Here is a 22,068-nt window from a genome sequence, read left to right as displayed (position 1 = left end):
TCCACATCATCTGTCACACTCATCACCGAGTCCACATCATCTGTCACAGTCATCACCGAGTCCACATCATCTGTCACGCTCATCACTGAGTCCACATCATCTGTCACACTCATCACTGAGTCCACATCATCTGTCACACTCATCACTGAGTCCACATCATCTCTCACACTCATCACCGAGTTCACATCCCCTATCACACTCATCACTGAGTCCACAACATCTCTCACACTCATCACTGAGTCCACATCATCTGTCACACTCATCACCGAGTCCACATCATCTGTCACACTCATCACTGAGTCCACATCATCTGTCACACTCATGATTCAGTCCACATCATCTTTCACACTCATCACTGAGTCCACATCATCTCTCACACTCATCACTGAGTCCACATCATCTCTCACACTCATCACCAAGTCCACATCATCTATCACACTCATCACTGAGTCCACATCATGTCACGCTCATCACCGAGTCCACATCCCCTATCACACTCATCACTGAGTCCACATCATCTCTCACACTCATCACTGAGTCCACATCATCTGTCTCACTCATCACCGAGTCCACATCATCTGTCACAGTCATCACCGAGTCCATATCATCTGTCACACACATCACCGAGTCCAAATTCCCTATCACACTCATCACCAAGTCCACATCATCTGTCACACTCATCACTGAGTCCACATCATCTGTCACGCTCATCACTGAGTCCACATCATCTCTCAAACTCATCACTGAGTCCACATCATCTCTCAAACTCATCACCAAGTCCACATCATCTATCACACTCATCACTGATTCCACATCATCTCTCACACTCATCACCAACTCCAAATCATCTATCACACTCATCACTGAGTCCACATCATGTCACGCTCATCACCAAGTCCACATCCCCTATCACACTCATCACTGAGTCCACATCATCTCTCACACTCATCACTGAGTCCACATCATCTGTCACACTCATCAGCGAGTCCACATCATCTGTCACACTCATCACTGAGTCCACATCATCTGTCACACTCATCACCGAGTCCACATCATCTGTCACACTCATGACTGACTCCACATCATCTGCACACTCATGATTCAGTCCACATCATCTCTCACACTCATCACTGAGTCCAAATCATCTCTCACACTCATCACCGAGTCCACATGCCCTATCACACTCATCACTGAGTCCAAATCATCTCTCCCACTCATGACTGAGTCCACCTCATCTGTCACACTCATCACCGAGTCCACATCATCTGTCACACTCATGACTGAGTCCACATCATCTGTCACTCTCATCACCGAGTCCACATCATCTGTCACACTCATCACCGTGCCCATATCATCTATCACACTCTTCACTGAGTCCACATCATGTCACACTCATCACCGAGTCCACATCCCCTATCACACTCATCACTGAGTCCACATCATCTCTCACACTCATCACTGAGTCCACATCATCTGTCACACTCATCACCGAGTCCACATCATCTGTCACACTCATCACTGAGTCCACATCATCTGTCACAGTCAACACCGAGTCCACATCATCTGTCACACTCATCACCGAGTCCACATCATCTGTCACAGTCATCACCGAGTCCACATCATCTGTCACGCTCATCACTGAGTCCACATCATCTGTCACACTCATCACTGAGTCCACATCATCTGTCACACTCATCACCGAGTCCACATCATCTGTCACACTCATCACTGAGTCCACATCATCTCTCACACTCATCACTGAGTCCACATAATCTGTCACACTCATCACCGAGTCCACATCATCTGTCACACTCATCACTGAGTCCACATCATCTGTCACACTCATCACCGAGTCCACATTCCCTATCACACTCATCACCAAGTCCACATCATCTGTCACACTCATCACTGAGTCCACATCATCTTTCACACTCATCACCGAGTCCGCATTCCCTATCACACTCTTCACCAAGTCCACATCATCTGTCACACTCATCACTGAGTCCACATCATCTGTCATGCTCATCACTGAGTCCACATCATCTCTCACACTCATCACTGAGTCCACATCATCTCTCACTCTCATCACCAAGTCCACATCATCTATCACACTCATCACTGAGTCCACATCATGTCACGCTCATCACCGAGTCCACATCCCCTATCACACTCATCACTGAGTCCACATCATCTCTCACACTCATCACTGAGTCCACATCATCTGTCACACTCATCACCGAGTCCACATCATCTGTCACACTCTTCACTGAGTCCACATCATCTGTCACACGCATGATTCAGTCCACATCATCTCTCACACTCATCACTGAGTCCACATCATCTGTCACACTCATCACCGAGTCCACATCATCTGTCACACTCATCACCGAGTCCCAATTCCCCATCACACTCATCACCAAGTCCACATCATCTATCACACTCATCACTGAGTCCACATCATGTCACGCTCATCACCGAGTCCACATCCCCTATCACACTCATCACTGAGTCCACATCATCTGTCACACTCATCACCGAGTCCACATCATCTGTCACACTCTTCACTGAGTCCACATCATCTCTCAAACTCATCACCAAGTCCACATCATCTGTCACACTCATGACTGAGTCCACATCATCTGTCACACTCTTCACTGAGTCCACATCATCTGTCACACTCATGATTCAGTCCATATCATCTCTCACACTCATCACTGAGTCCACATCATCTGTCACACTCATCACCGAGTCCAAATTCCCTATCACACTCATCACCAAGTCCACATCATCTGTCACACTCATCACTGAGTCCACATCATCTCTCACACTCATCACTGAGTCCACATCATCTCTCACACTCATCACCAAGTCCACATCATCTGTCACACTCATCACCGAGTCCACATCATCTGTCACACTCATCACCGAGTCCACATCATCTGTCACGCTCATCACTGAGTCCACATCATCTCTCACACTCATCACTGAGTCCACATCATCTCTCACACTCATCACCAAGTCCACATCATCTATCACACTCATCACTGAGTCCACATCATGTCACGCTCATCACCGAGTCCACATCCCCTATCACACTCATCACTGAGTCCACATCATCTCTCACACTCATCACTGAGTCCACATCATCTCTCACACTCATCACCGAGTTCACATCCCCTATCACACTCATCACTGAGTCCACATCATCTCTCACACTCATCACTGAGTCCACATCATCTGTCACACTCATCACCGAGTCCACATCATCTGTCACACTCATCACTGAGTCCACATCATCTGTCACACTCATGATTCAGTCCACATCATCTTTCACACTCATCACTGAGTCCACATCATCTCTCACACTCATCACTGAGTCCACATCATCTCTCACACTCATCACCAAGTCCACATCATCTATCACACTCATCACTGAGTCCACATCATGTCACGCTCATCACCGAGTCCACATCCCCTATCACACTCATCACTGAGTCCACATCATCTCTCACACTCATCACTGAGTCCACATCATCTGTCTCACTCATCACCGAGTCCACATCATCTGTGACAGTCATCACCGAGTCCATATCATCTGTCACACACATCACCGAGTCCAAATTCCCTATCACACTCATCACCAAGTCCACATCATCTGTCACACTCATCACTGAGTCCACATCATCTGTCACGCTCATCACTGAGTCCACATCATCTCTCAAACTCATCACTGAGTCCACATCATCTCTCAAACTCATCACCAAGTCCACATCATCTATCACACTCATCACTGAGTCCACATCATCTGTCACACTCATCACCGAGTCCACATCATCTGTCACACTCATCACCGAGTCCCAATTCCCCATCACACTCATCACCAAGTCCACATCATCTATCACACTCATCACTGAGTCCACATCATGTCACGCTCATCACCGAGTCCACATCCCCTATCACACTCATCACTGAGTCCACATCATCTGTCACACTCATCACCGAGTCCACATCATCTGTCACACTCTTCACTGAGTCCACATCATCTCTCAAACTCATCACCAAGTCCACATCATCTGTCACACTCATGACTGAGTCCACATCATCTGTCACACTCTTCACTGAGTCCACATCATCTGTCCCACTCATGATTCAGTCCATATCATCTCTCACACTCATCACTGAGTCCACATCATCTGTCACACTCATCACCGAGTCCAAATTCCCTATCACACTCATCACCAAGTCCACATCATCTGTCACACTCATCACTGAGTCCACATCATCTCTCACACTCATCACTGAGTCCACATCATCTCTCACACTCATCACCAAGTCCACATCATCTATCAAACTCATCACTGAGTCCACATCATGTCACGCTCATCACCGAGTCCACATCCCCTATCACACTCAACACTGAGTCCACATCATCTCTCACACTCATCACTGAGTCCACATCATCTGTCTCACTCATCACCGAGTCCACATCATCTGTCACACTCATCACTGAGTCCACATCATCTGTCATATTCATCACCGAGTCCACATTCCCTATCACACTCATCACCAAGTCCACATCATCTGTCACAGTCATCACCGAGTCCACATCATCTGTCACACTCATCACCGAGTCCACATCATCTGTCACACTCATCACTGAGTCCACATCATCTGTCACACTCATCACCGAGTCCGCATTCCCTATCACACTCTTCACCAAGTCCACATCATCTGTCACACTCATCACTGAGTCCACATCATCTGTCATGCTCATCACTGAGTCCACATCATCTCTCACACTCATCACTGAGTCCACATCATCTGTCACACTCATCACTGAGTCCACATCATCTGTCACACTCATGATTCAGTCCACATCATCTTTCACACTCATCACTGAGTCCACATCATCTGTCATGCTCATCACTGAGTCCACATCATCTCTCACTCTCATCACCAAGTCCACATCATCTATCACACTCATCACTGAGTCCACATCATCTCTCACACTCATCACTGAGTCCACATCATCTGTCACACTCATCACCGAGTCCACATCATCTGTCACACTCTTCACTGAGTCCACATCATCTGTCACACGCATGATTCAGTCCACATCATCTCTCACACTCATCACTGAGTCCACATCATCTGTCACACTCATCACCGAGTCCACATCATCTGTCACACTCATCACCGAGTCCCAATTCCCCATCACACTCATCACCAAGTCCACATCATCTATCACACTCATCACTGAGTCCACATCATGTCACGCTCATCACCGAGTCCACATCCCCTATCACACTCATCACTGAGTCCACATCATCTGTCACACTCATCACCGAGTCCACATCATCTGTCACACTCTTCACTGAGTCCACATCATCTCTCAAACTCATCACCAAGTCCACATCATCTGTCACACTCATGACTGAGTCCACATCATCTGTCACACTCTTCACTGAGTCCACATCATCTGTCACACTCATGATTCAGTCCATATCATCTCTCACACTCATCACTGAGTCCACATCATCTGTCACACTCATCACCGAGTCCAAATTCCCTATCACACTCATCACCAAGTCCACATCATCTGTCACACTCATCACTGAGTCCACATCATCTCTCACACTCATCACTGAGTCCACATCATCTCTCACACTCATCACCAAGTCCACATCATCTGTCACACTCATCACCGAGTCCACATCATCTGTCACACTCATCACCGAGTCCACATCATCTGTCACGCTCATCACTGAGTCCACATCATCTCTCACACTCATCACTGAGTCCACATCATCTCTCACACTCATCACCAAGTCCACATCATCTATCACACTCATCACTGAGTCCACATCATGTCACGCTCATCACCGAGTCCACATCCCCTATCACACTCATCACTGAGTCCACATCATCTCTCACACTCATCACTGAGTCCACATCATCTCTCACACTCATCACCGAGTTCACATCCCCTATCACACTCATCACTGAGTCCACATCATCTCTCACACTCATCACTGAGTCCACATCATCTGTCACACTCATCACCGAGTCCACATCATCTGTCACACTCATCACTGAGTCCACATCATCTGTCACACTCATGATTCAGTCCACATCATCTTTCACACTCATCACTGAGTCCACATCATCTCTCACACTCATCACTGAGTCCACATCATCTCTCACACTCATCACCAAGTCCACATCATCTATCACACTCATCACTGAGTCCACATCATGTCACGCTCATCACCGAGTCCACATCCCCTATCACACTCATCACTGAGTCCACATCATCTCTCACACTCATCACTGAGTCCACATCATCTGTCTCACTCATCACCGAGTCCACATCATCTGTGACAGTCATCACCGAGTCCATATCATCTGTCACACACATCACCGAGTCCAAATTCCCTATCACACTCATCACCAAGTCCACATCATCTGTCACACTCATCACTGAGTCCACATCATCTGTCACGCTCATCACTGAGTCCACATCATCTCTCAAACTCATCACTGAGTCCACATCATCTCTCAAACTCATCACCAAGTCCACATCATCTATCACACTCATCACTGAGTCCACATCATCTGTCACACTCATCACCGAGTCCACATCATCTGTCACACTCATCACCGAGTCCCAATTCCCCATCACACTCATCACCAAGTCCACATCATCTATCACACTCATCACTGAGTCCACATCATGTCACGCTCATCACCGAGTCCACATCCCCTATCACACTCATCACTGAGTCCACATCATCTGTCACACTCATCACCGAGTCCACATCATCTGTCACACTCTTCACTGAGTCCACATCATCTCTCAAACTCATCACCAAGTCCACATCATCTGTCACACTCATGACTGAGTCCACATCATCTGTCACACTCTTCACTGAGTCCACATCATCTGTCCCACTCATGATTCAGTCCATATCATCTCTCACACTCATCACTGAGTCCACATCATCTGTCACACTCATCACCGAGTCCAAATTCCCTATCACACTCATCACCAAGTCCACATCATCTGTCACACTCATCACTGAGTCCACATCATCTCTCACACTCATCACTGAGTCCACATCATCTCTCACACTCATCACCAAGTCCACATCATCTATCAAACTCATCACTGAGTCCACATCATGTCACGCTCATCACCGAGTCCACATCCCCTATCACACTCAACACTGAGTCCACATCATCTCTCACACTCATCACTGAGTCCACATCATCTGTCTCACTCATCACCGAGTCCACATCATCTGTCACACTCATCACTGAGTCCACATCATCTGTCATATTCATCACCGAGTCCACATTCCCTATCACACTCATCACCAAGTCCACATCATCTGTCACAGTCATCACCGAGTCCACATCATCTGTCACACTCATCACCGAGTCCACATCATCTGTCACACTCATCACTGAGTCCACATCATCTGTCACACTCATCACCGAGTCCGCATTCCCTATCACACTCTTCACCAAGTCCACATCATCTGTCACACTCATCACTGAGTCCACATCATCTGTCATGCTCATCACTGAGTCCACATCATCTCTCACACTCATCACTGAGTCCACATCATCTCTCACACTCATCACCAAGTCCACATCATCTATCACACTCATCACTGAGTCCACATCATGTCACGCTCATCACCGAGTCCACATCCCCTATCACACTCATCACTGAGTCCACATCATCTCTCACACTCATCACTGAGTCCACATCATCTGTCACACTCATCACCGAGTCCACATCATCTGTCACACTCTTCACTGAGTCCACATCATCTGTCACACGCATGATTCAGTCCACATCATCTCTCACACTCATCACTGAGTCCACATCATCTGTCACACTCATCACCGAGTCCACATCATCTGTCACACTCATCACCGAGTCCCAATTCCCCATCACACTCATCACCAAGTCCACATCCCCTATCACACTCATCACTGAGTCCACATCATCTGTCACACTCATCACCGAGTCCACATCATCTGTCACACTCTTCACTGAGTCCACATCATCTCTCAAACTCATCACCAAGTCCACATCATCTGTTACACTCATGACTGAGTCCACATCATCTGTCACACTCTTCACTGAGTCCACATCATCTGTCACACTCATGATTCAGTCCATATCATCTCTCACACTCATCACTGAGTCCACATCATCTGTCACACTCATCACCGGGTCCAAATTCCCTATCACACTCATCACCAAGTCCACATCATCTGTCACACTCATCACTGAGTCCACATCATCTCTCACACTCATCACTGAGTCCACATCATCTCTCACACTCATCACCAAGTCCACATCATCTATCACACTCATCACTGAGTCCACATCATGTCAGGCTCATCACCGAGTCCACAACCCCTATCACACTCAACACTGAGTCCACATCATCTCTCACACTCATCACTGAGTCCACATCATCTGTCTCACTCATCACCGAGTCCACATCATCTGTCACACTCATCACTGAGTCCACATCATCTGTCATATTCATCACCGAGTCCACATTCCCTATCACACTCATCACCAAGTCCACATCATCCGTCACAGTCATCACCGAGTCCACATCATCTGTCACACTCATCACCGAGTCCACATCATCTGTCACAGTCATCACCGAGTCCACATCATCTGTCACGCTCATCACTGAGTCCACATCATCTGTCACACTCATCACTGAGTCCACATCATCTGTCACACTCATCACTGAGTCCACATCATCTCTCACACTCATCACCGAGTTCACATCCCCTATCACACTCATCACTGAGTCCACAACATCTCTCACACTCATCACTGAGTCCACATCATCTGTCACACTCATCACCGAGTCCACATCATCTGTCACACTCATCACTGAGTCCACATCATCTGTCACACTCATGATTCAGTCCACATCATCTTTCACACTCATCACTGAGTCCACATCATCTCTCACACTCATCACTGAGTCCACATCATCTCTCACACTCATCACCAAGTCCACATCATCTATCACACTCATCACTGAGTCCACATCATGTCACGCTCATCACCGAGTCCACATCCCCTATCACACTCATCACTGAGTCCACATCATCTCTCACACTCATCACTGAGTCCACATCATCTGTCTCACTCATCACCGAGTCCACATCATCTGTGACAGTCATCACCGAGTCCATATCATCTGTCACACACATCACCGAGTCCAAATTCCCTATCACACTCATCACCAAGTCCACATCATCTGTCACACTCATCACTGAGTCCACATCATCTGTCACGCTCATCACTGAGTCCACATCATCTCTCAAACTCATCACTGAGTCCACATCATCTCTCAAACTCATCACCAAGTCCACATCATCTATCACACTCATCACTGATTCCACATCATCTCTCACACTCATCACCAACTCCAAATCATCTATCACACTCATCACTGAGTCCACATCATGTCACGCTCATCACCAAGTCCACATCCCCTATCACACTCATCACTGAGTCCACATCATCTCTCACACTCATCACTGAGTCCACATCATCTGTCACACTCATCACCGAGTCCACATCATCTGTCACACTCATCACTGAGTCCACATCATCTGTCACACTCATCACCGAGTCCACATCATCTGTCACACTCAGGACTGACTCCACATCATCTGCACACTCATGATTCAGTCCACATCATCTCTCACACTCATCACTGAGTCCAAATCATCTCTCACACTCATCACCGAGTCCACATGCCCTATCACACTCATCACTGAGTCCAAATCATCTCTCCCACTCATGACTGAGTCCACCTCATCTGTCACACTCATCACCGAGTCCACATCATCTGTCACACTCATGACTGAGTCCACATCATCTGTCACTCTCATCACCGAGTCCACATCATCTGTCACACTCATCACCGTGCCCATATCATCTATCACACTCTTCACTGAGTCCACAACATGTCACACTCATCACCGAGTCCACATCCCCTATCACACTCATCACTGAGTCCACATCATCTCTCACACTCATCACTGAGTCCACATCATCTGTCACACTCATCACCGAGTCCACATCATCTGTCACACTCATCACTGAGTCCACATCATCTGTCACAGTCAACACCGAGTCCACATCATCTGTCACACTCATCACCGAGTCCACATCATCTGTCACAGTCATCACCGAGTCCACATCATCTGTCACGCTCATCACTGAGTCCACATCATCTGTCACACTCATCACTGAGTCCACATCATCTGTCACACTCATCACCGAGTCCACATCATCTGTCACACTCATCACTGAGTCCACATCATCTCTCACACTCATCACTGAGTCCACATAATCTGTCACACTCATCACCGAGTCCACATCATCTGTCACACTCATCACTGAGTCCACATCATCTGTCACACTCATCACCGAGTCCACATTCCCTATCACACTCATCACCAAGTCCACATCATCTGTCACACTCATCACTGAGTCCACATCATCTTTCACACTCATCACCGAGTCCGCATTCCCTATCACACTCTTCACCAAGTCCACATCATCTGTCACACTCATCACTGAGTCCACATCATCTGTCATGCTCATCACTGAGTCCACATCATCTCTCACACTCATCACTGAGTCCACATCATCTCTCACTCTCATCACCAAGTCCACATCATCTATCACACTCATCACTGAGTCCACATCATGTCACGCTCATCACCGAGTCCACATCCCCTATCACACTCATCACTGAGTCCACATCATCTCTCACACTCATCACTTAGTCCACATCATCTGTCACACTCATCACCGAGTCCACATCATCTGTCACACTCTTCACTGAGTCCACATCATCTGTCACACTCATGATTCAGTCCACATCATCTCTCACACTCATCACTGAGTCCACATCATCTGTCACACTCATCACCGAGTCCACATCATCTGTCACACTCATCACCGAGTCCCAATTCCCCATCACACTCATCACCAAGTCCACATCATCTATCACACTCATCACTGAGTCCACATCATGTCACGCTCATCACCGAGTCCACATCCCCTATCACACTCATCACTGAGTCCACATCATCTGTCACACTCATCACCGAGTCCACATCATCTGTCACACTCTTCACTGAGTCCACATCATCTCTCAAACTCATCACCAAGTCCACATCATCTGTCACACTCATGACTGAGTCCACATCATCTGTCACACTCTTCACTGAGTCCACATCATCTGTCACACTCATGATTCAGTCCATATCATCTCTCACACTCATCACTGAGTCCACATCATCTGTCACACTCATCACCGAGTCCAAATTCCCTATCACACTCATCACCAAGTCCACATCATCTGTCACACTCATCACTGAGTCCACATCATCTCTCACACTCATCACTGAGTCCACATCATCTCTCACACTCATCACCAAGTCCACATCATCTGTCACACTCATCACCGAGTCCACATCATCTGTCACACTCATCACCGAGTCCACATCATCTGTCACGCTCATCACTGAGTCCACATCATCTCTCACACTCATCACTGAGTCCACATCATCTCTCACACTCATCACCAAGTCCACATCATCTATCACACTCATCACTGAGTCCACATCATGTCACGCTCATCACCGAGTCCACATCCCCTATCACACTCATCACTGAGTCCACATCATCTCTCACACTCATCACTGAGTCCACATCATCTGTCTCACTCATCACCGAGTCCACATCATCTGTCACAGTCATCACCGAGTCCATATCATCTGTCACACACATCACCGAGTCCAAATTCCCTATCACACTCATCACCAAGTCCACATCATCTGTCACACTCATCACTGAGTCCACATCATCTGTCACGCTCATCACTGAGTCCACATCATCTCTCAAACTCATCACCAAGTCCACATCATCTATCACACTCATCACTGATTCCACATCATGTCACGCTCATCACCGAGTCCACATCCCCTATCAGACTCATCACCAAGTCCACATCCCCCATCACACTCATCACCAAGTCCACATCATCTGTCACACTCATCACTGAGTCCACATCATCTGTCACGCTCATCACTGAGTCCACATCATCTCTCACACTCATCACCAACTCCAAATCATCTATCACACTCATCACTGAGTCCACATCATGTCACGCTCATCACCGAGTCCACATCCCCTATCACACTCATCACTGAGTCCACATCATCTCTCACACTCATCACTGAGTCCACATCATCTGTCACACTCATCACCGAGTCCACATCATCTGTCACACTCATGACTGAGTCCACATCATCTGCCACACTCATGATTCAGTCCACATCATCTCTCACACTCATCACTGAGTCCACATCATCTCTCACACTCATCACCGAGTCCACATGCCCTATCACACTCATCACTGAGTCCAAATCATCTCTCCCACTCATGACTGAGTCCACCTCATCTGTCACACTCATCACCGAGTCCACATCATCTGTCACACTCATGACTGAGTCCACATCATCTGTCACTCTCATCACCGAGTCCACATCATCTGTCACACACATCACCGAGTCCAAATTCCCTATCACACTCATCAACAAGTCCACATCATCTGTCACACTCATCACTGAGTCCACATCATCTGTCACGCTCATCACTGAGTCCACATCATCTCTCAAACTCATCACTGAGTCCACATCATCTGTCACACTCATCACCGAGTCCACATCATCTGTCACACTCATCACTGAGTCCACATCATCTGTCACAGTCATCACCGAGTCCACATCATCTGTCACACTCATCACCGAGTCCACATCATCTGTCACAGTCATCACCGAGTCCACATCATCTGTCACGCTCATCAATGAGTCCACATCATCTGTCACACTCATCACTGAGTCCACATCATCAGTCACACTCATCACCGAGTCCACATCATCTGTCACACTCATCACTGAGTCCACATCATCTCTCACACTCATCACTGAGTCCACATAATCTGTCACACTCATCACCGAGACCACATCATCTGTCACACTCATCACTGAGTCCACATCATCTGTCACACTCATCACCGAGTCCACATTCCCTATCACACTCATCACCAAGTCCACATCATCTGTCACACTCATCACTGTGTCCACATCATCTGTCACACTCATCACTGAGTCCACATCATCTGTCATGCTCATCACTGAGTCCACATCATCTCTCACACTCATCACTGAGTCCACATCATCTCTCACACTCATCACCAAGTCCACATCATCTATCACACTCATCACTGAGTCCACATCATGTCACGCTCATCACCGAGTCCACATCCCCTATCACACTCATCACTGAGTCCACATCATCTGTCACACTCATCACCGAGTCCACATCATCTGTCACACTCTTCACTGAGTCCACATCATCTGTCACACTCATGATTCAGTCCATATCATCTCTCACACTCATCACTGAGTCCACATCATCTGTCACACTCATCACCGAGTCCACATCATCTGTCACACTCATCACCGAGTCCAAATTCCCTATCACACTCATCACCAAGTCCACATCATCTGTCACACTCATCACTGAGTCCACATCATCTGTCACGCTCATCACTGAGTCCACATCATCTCTCACACTCATCACTGAGTCCACATCATCTCTCACACTCATCACCAAGTCCACATCATCTATCACACTCATCACTGAGTCCACATCATGTCACGCTCATCACCGAGTCCACATCCCCTATCACACTCATCACTGAGTCCACATCATCTCTCACACTCATCACTGAGTCCACATCATCTGTCTCACTCATCACCGAGTTCACATCATCTGTGACAGTCATCACCGAGTCCATATCATCTGTCACACACATCACCGAGTCCAAATTCCCTATCACACTCATCACCACGTCCACATCATCTGTCACACTCATCACTGAGTCCACATCATCTGTCACGCTCATCACTGAGTCCACATCATCTCTCAAACTCATCACTGAGTCCACATCATCTCTCAAACTCATCACCAAGTCCACATCATCTATCACACTCATCATTGATTCCACATCATCTCTCACACTCATCACCAACTCCAAATCATCTATCACACTCATCACTGAGTCCACATCATGTCACGCTCATCACCGAGTCCACATCCCCTATCACACTCATCACTGAGTCCACATCATCTCTCACACTCATCACTGAGTCCACATCATCTGTCACACTCATCACCGAGTCCACATCATCTGTCACACTCATGACTGACTCCACATCATCTGCACACTCATGATTCAGTCCACATCATCTCTCACACTCATCACTGAGTCCAAATCATCTCTCACACTCATCACCGAGTCCACATGCCCTATCACACTCATCACTGAGTCCAAATCATCTCTCCCACTCATGACTGAGTCCACCTCATCTGTCACTCTCATCACCGAGTCCACATCATCTGTCACACTCATCACCGTGCCCACATCATCTCTCACACTCATCACTGAGTCCACATCATCTGTCACACTCATCACCGAGTCCACATCATCTGTCACACTCATGACTGAGTCCACATCATCTGCCACACTCATGATTCAGTCCACATCATCTCTCACACTCATCACTGAGTCCACATCATCTCTCACACTCATCACCGAGTCCACATGCCCTATCACACTCATCACTGAGTCCAAATCATCTCTCCCACTCATGACTGAGTCCACCTCATCTGTCACACTCATCACCGAGTCCACATCATCTGTCACACTCATGACTGAGTCCACATCATCTGTCACTCTCATCACCGAGTCCACATCATCTGTCACACACATCACCGAGTCCAAATTCCCTATCACACTCATCAACAAGTCCACATCATCTGTCACACTCATCACTGAGTCCACATCATATGTCACGCTCATCACTGAGTCCACATCATCTCTCAAACTCATCACTGAGTCCACATCATCTGTCACACTCATCACCGAGTCCACATCATCTGTCACACTCATCACTGAGTCCACATCATCTGTCACAGTCATCACCGAGTCCACATCATCTGTCACACTCATCACCGAGTCCACATCATCTGTCACAGTCATCACCGAGTCCACATCATCTGTCACGCTCATCAATGAGTCCACATCATCTGTCACACTCATCACTGAGTCCACATCATCAGTCACACTCATCACCGAGTCCACATCATCTGTCACACTCATCACTGAGTCCACATCATCTCTCACACTCATCACTGAGTCCACATAATCTGTCACACTCATCACCGAGACCACATCATCTGTCACACTCATCACTGAGTCCACATCATCTGTCACACTCATCACCGAGTCCACATTCCCTATCACACTCATCACCAAGTCCACATCATCTGTCACACTCATCACTGTGTCCACATCATCTGTCACACTCATCACTGAGTCCACATCATCTGTCATGCTCATCACTGAGTCCACATCATCTCTCACACTCATCACTGAGTCCACATCATCTCTCACACTCATCACCAAGTCCACATCATCTATCACACTCATCACTGAGTCCACATCATGTCACGCTCATCACCGAGTCCACATCCCCTATCACACTCATCACTGAGTCCACATCATCTGTCACACTCATCACCGAGTCCACATCATCTGTCACACTCTTCACTGAGTCCACATCATCTGTCACACTCATGATTCAGTCCATATCATCTCTCACACTCATCACTGAGTCCACATCATCTGTCACACTCATCACCGAGTCCACATCATCTGTCACACTCATCACCGAGTCCAAATTCCCTATCACACTCATCACCAAGTCCACATCATCTGTCACACTCATCACTGAGTCCACATCATCTGTCACGCTCATCACTGAGTCCACATCATCTCTCACACTCATCACTGAGTCCACATCATCTCTCACACTCATCACCAAGTCCACATCATCTATCACACTCATCACTGAGTCCACATCATGTCACGCTCATCACCGAGTCCACATCCCCTATCACACTCATCACTGAGTCCACATCATCTCTCACACTCATCACTGAGTCCACATCATCTGTCTCACTCATCACCGAGTCCACATCATCTGTGACAGTCATCACCGAGTCCATATCATCTGTCACACACATCACCGAGTCCAAATTCCCTATCACACTCATCACCACGTCCACATCATCTGTCACACTCATCACTGAGTCCACATCATCTGTCACGCTCATCACTGAGTCCACATCATCTCTCAAACTCATCACTGAGTCCACATCATCTATCACACTCATCATTGATTCCACATCATCTCTCACACTCATCACCAACTCCAAATCATCTATCACACTCATCACTGAGTCCACATCATGTCACGCTCATCACCGAGTCCACATCCCCTATCACACTCATCACTGAGTCCACATCATCTCTCACACTCATCACTGAGTCCACATCATCTGTCACACTCATCACCGAGTCCACATCATCTGTCACACTCATGACTGACTCCACATCATCTGCACACTCATGATTCAGTCCACATCATCTCTCACACTCATCACTGAGTCCAAATCATCTCTCACACTCATCACCGAGTCCACATGCCCTATCACACTCATCACTGAGTCCAAATCATCTCTCCCACTCATGACTGAGTCCACCTCATCTGTCACACTCATCACCGAGTCCACATCATCTGTCACACTCATGACTGAGTCCACATCATCTGTCACTCTCATCACCGAGTCCACATCATCTGTCACACTCATCACCGTGCCCATATCATCTATCACACTCTTCACGGAGTCCACATCATGTCACACTCATCACCGAGTCCACATCCCCTATCACACTCATCACTGAGTCCACATCATCTCTCACACTCATCACTGAGTCCACATCATCTGTCACACTCATCACCGAGTCCACATCATCTGTCACACTCATCACTGAGTCCACATCATCTGTCACAGTCAACACCGAGTCCACATCATCTGTCACACTCATCACCGAGTCCACATCATCTGTCACAGTCATCACCGAGTCCACATCATCTGTCACGCTCATCACTGAGTCCACATCATCTGTCACACTCATCACTGAGTCCACATCATCTGTCACACTCATCACCGAGTCCACATCATCTGTCACACTCATCACTGAGTCCACATCATCTGTCACACTCATGATTCAGTCCACATCATCTTTCACACTCATCACTGAGTCCACATCATCTCTCACACTCATCACTGAGTCCACATCATCTCTCACACTCATCACCAAGTCCACATCATCTATCACACTCATCACTGAGTCCACATCATGTCACGCTCATCACCGAGTCCACATCCCCTATCACACTCATCACTGAGTCCACATCATCTCTCACACTCATCACTGAGTCCACATCATCTGTCTCACTCATCACCGAGTCCACATCATCTGTGACAGTCATCACCGAGTCCATATCATCTGTCACACACATCACCGAGTCCAAATTCCCTATCACACTCATCACCAAGTCCACATCATCTGTCACACTCATCACTGAGTCCACATCATCTGTCACGCTCATCACTGAGTCCACATCATCTCTCAAACTCATCACTGAGTCCACATCATCTCTCAAACTCATCACCAAGTCCACATCATCTATCACACTCATCACTGAGTCCACATCATCTGTCACACTCATCACCGAGTCCACATCATCTGTCACACTCATCACCGAGTCCCAATTCCCCATCACACTCATCACCAAGTCCACATCATCTATCACACTCATCACTGAGTCCACATCATGTCACGCTCATCACCGAGTCCACATCCCCTATCACACTCATCACTGAGTCCACATCATCTGTCACACTCATCACCGAGTCCACATCATCTGTCACACTCTTCACTGAGTCCACATCATCTCTCAAACTCATCACCAAGTCCACATCATCTGTCACACTCATGACTGAGTCCACATCATCTGTCACACTCTTCACTGAGTCCACATCATCTGTCCCACTCATGATTCAGTCCATATCATCTCTCACACTCATCACTGAGTCCACATCATCTGTCACACTCATCACCGAGTCCAAATTCCCTATCACACTCATCACCAAGTCCACATCATCTGTCACACTCATCACTGAGTCCACATCATCTCTCACACTCATCACTGAGTCCACATCATCTCTCACACTCATCACCAAGTCCACATCATCTATCAAACTCATCACTGAGTCCACATCATGTCACGCTCATCACCGAGTCCACATCCCCTATCACACTCAACACTGAGTCCACATCATCTCTCACACTCATCACTGAGTCCACATCATCTGTCTCACTCATCACCGAGTCCACATCATCTGTCACACTCATCACTGAGTCCACATCATCTGTCATATTCATCACCGAGTCCACATTCCCTATCACACTCATCACCAAGTCCACATCATCTGTCACAGTCATCACCGAGTCCACATCATCTGTCACACTCATCACCGAGTCCACATCATCTGTCACACTCATCACTGAGTCCACATCATCTCTCACACTCATCACCGAGTCCGCATTCCCTATCACACTCTTCACCAAGTCCACATCATCTGTCACACTCATCACTGAGTCCACATCATCTGTCATGCTCATCACTGAGTCCACATCATCTCTCACACTCATCACTGAGTCCACATCATCTCTCACACTCATCACCAAGTCCACATCATCTATCACACTCATCACTGAGTCCACATCATGTCACGCTCATCACCGAGTCCACATCCCCTATCACACTCATCACTGAGTCCACATCATCTCTCACACTCATCACTGAGTCCACATCATCTGTCACACTCATCACCGAGTCCACATCATCTGTCACACTCTTCACTGAGTCCACATCATCTGTCACACGCATGATTCAGTCCACATCATCTCTCACACTCATCACTGAGTCCACATCATCTGTCACACTCATCACCGAGTCCACATCATCTGTCACACTCATCACCGAGTCCCAATTCCCCATCACACTCATCACCAAGTCCACATCCCCTATCACACTCATCACTGAGTCCACATCATCTGTCACACTCATCACCGAGTCCACATCATCTGTCACACTCTTCACTGAGTCCACATCATCTCTCAAACTCATCACCAAGTCCACATCATCTGTTACACTCATGACTGAGTCCACATCATCTGTCACACTCTTCACTGAGTCCACATCATCTGTCACACTCATGATTCAGTCCTTATCATCTCTCACACTCATCACTGAGTCCACATCATCTGTCACACTCATCACCGGGTCCAAATTCCCTATCACACTCATCACCAAGTCCACATCATCTGTCACACTCATCACTGAGTCCACATCATCTCTCACACTCATCACTGAGTCCACATCATCTCTCACACTCATCACCAAGTCCACATCATCTATCACACTCATCACTGAGTCCACATCATGTCAGGCTCATCACCGAGTCCACAACCCCTATCACACTCAACACTGAGTCCACATCATCTCTCACACTCATCACTGAGTCCACATCATCTGTCTCACTCATCACCGAGTCCACATCATCTGTCACACTCATCACTGAGTCCACATCATCTGTCATATTCATCACCGAGTCCATATTCCCTATCACACTCATCACCAAGTCCACATCATCCGTCACAGTCATCACCGAGTCCACATCATCTGTCACACTCATCACCGAGTCCACATCATCTGTCACAGTCATCACCGAGTCCACATCATCTGTCACGCTCATCACTGAGTCCACATCATCTGTCACACTCATCACTGAGTCCACATCATCTGTCACACTCATCACTGAGTCCACATCATCTCTCACACTCATCACCGAGTTCACATCCCCTATCACACTCATCACTGAGTCCACATCATCTGTCACACTCATCACCGAGTCCACATCATCTGTCACACTCATCACTGAGTCCACATCATCTGTCACACTCATGATTCAGTCCACATCATCTTTCACACTCATCACTGAGTCCACATCATCTCTCACACTCATCACTGAGTCCACATCATCTCTCACACTCATCACCAAGTCCACATCATCTATCACACTCATCACTGAGTCCACATCATGTCACGCTCATCACCGAGTCCACATCCCCTATCACACTCATCACTGAGTCCACATCATCTCTCACACTCATCACTGAGTCCACATCATCTGTCTCACTCATCACCGAGTCCACATCATCTGTGACAGTCATCACCGAGTCCATATCATCTGTCACACACATCACCGAGTCCAAATTCCCTATCACACTCATCACCAAGTCCACATCATCTGTCACACTCATCACTGAGTCCACATCATCTGTCACGCTCATCACTGAGTCCACATCATCTCTCAAACTCATCACTGAGTCCACATCATCTCTCAAACTCATCACCAAGTCCACATCATCTATCACACTCATCACTGATTCCACATCATCTCTCACACTCATCACCAACTCCAAATCATCTATCACACTCATCACTGAGTCCACATCATGTCACGCTCATCACCAAGTCCACATCCCCTATCACACTCATCACTGAGTCCACATCATCTCTCACACTCATCACTGAGTCCACATCATCTGTCACACTCATCACCGAGTCCACATCATCTGTCACACTCATCACTGAGTCCACATCATCTGTCACACTCATCACCGAGTCCACATCATCTGTCACACTCATGACTGACTCCACATCATCTGCACACTCATGATTCAGTCCACATCATCTCTCACACTCATCACTGAGTCCAAATCATCTCTCACACTCATCACCGAGTCCACATGCCCTATCACACTCATCACTGAGTCCAAATCATCTCTCCCACTCATGACTGAGTCCACCTCATCTGTCACACTCATCACCGAGTCCACATCATCTGTCACACTCATGACTGAGTCCACATCATCTGTCACTCTCATCACCGAGTCCACATCATCTGTCACACTCATCACCGTGCCCATATCATCTATCACACTCTTCACTGAGTCCACATCATGTCACACTCATCACCGAGTCCACATCCCCTATCACACTCATCACTGAGTCCACATCATCTCTCACACTCATCACTGAGTCCACATCATCTGTCACACTCATCACCGAGTCCACATCATCTGTCACACTCATCACTGAGTCCACATCATCTGTCACAGTCAACACCGAGTCCACATCATCTGTCACACTCATCACCGAGTCCACATCATCTGTCACAGTCATCACCGAGTCCACATCATCTGTCACGCTCATCACTGAGTCCACATCATCTGTCACACTCATCACTGAGTCCACATCATCTGTCACACTCATCACCGAGTCCACATCATCTGTCACACTCATCACTGAGTCCACATCATCTCTCACACTCATCACTGAGTCCACATAATCTGTCACACTCATCACCGAGTCCACATCATCTGTCACACTCATCACTGAGTCCACATCATCTGTCACACTCATCACCGAGTCCACATTCCCTATCACACTCATCACCAAGTCCACATCATCTGTCACACTCATCACTGAGTCCACATCATCTTTCACACTCATCACCGAGTCCGCATTCCCTATCACACTCTTCACCAAGTCCACATCATCTGTCACACTCATCACTGAGTCCATATCATCTGTCATGCTCATCACTGAGTCCACATCATCTCTCACACTCATCACTGAGTCCACATCATCTCTCACTCTCATCACCAAGTCCACATCATCTATCACACTCATCACTGAGTCCACATCATGTCACGCTCATCACCGAGTCCACATCCCCTATCACACTCATCACTGAGTCCACATCATCTCTCACACTCATCACTGAGTCCACATCATCTGTCACACTCATCACCGAGTCCACATCATCTGTCACACTCTTCACTGAGTCCACATCATCTGTCACACGCATGATTCAGTCCACATCATCTC

Source organism: Lampris incognitus, chromosome 2, assembly GCF_029633865.1.
Source record: "Lampris incognitus isolate fLamInc1 chromosome 2, fLamInc1.hap2, whole genome shotgun sequence".
In the NCBI taxonomy this organism is placed as follows: Eukaryota; Metazoa; Chordata; class Actinopteri; order Lampriformes; family Lampridae; genus Lampris; species Lampris incognitus.
The sequence above is the reverse complement of the archived record's forward strand: the minus strand, read 5'-3'. Positions refer to the sequence as shown.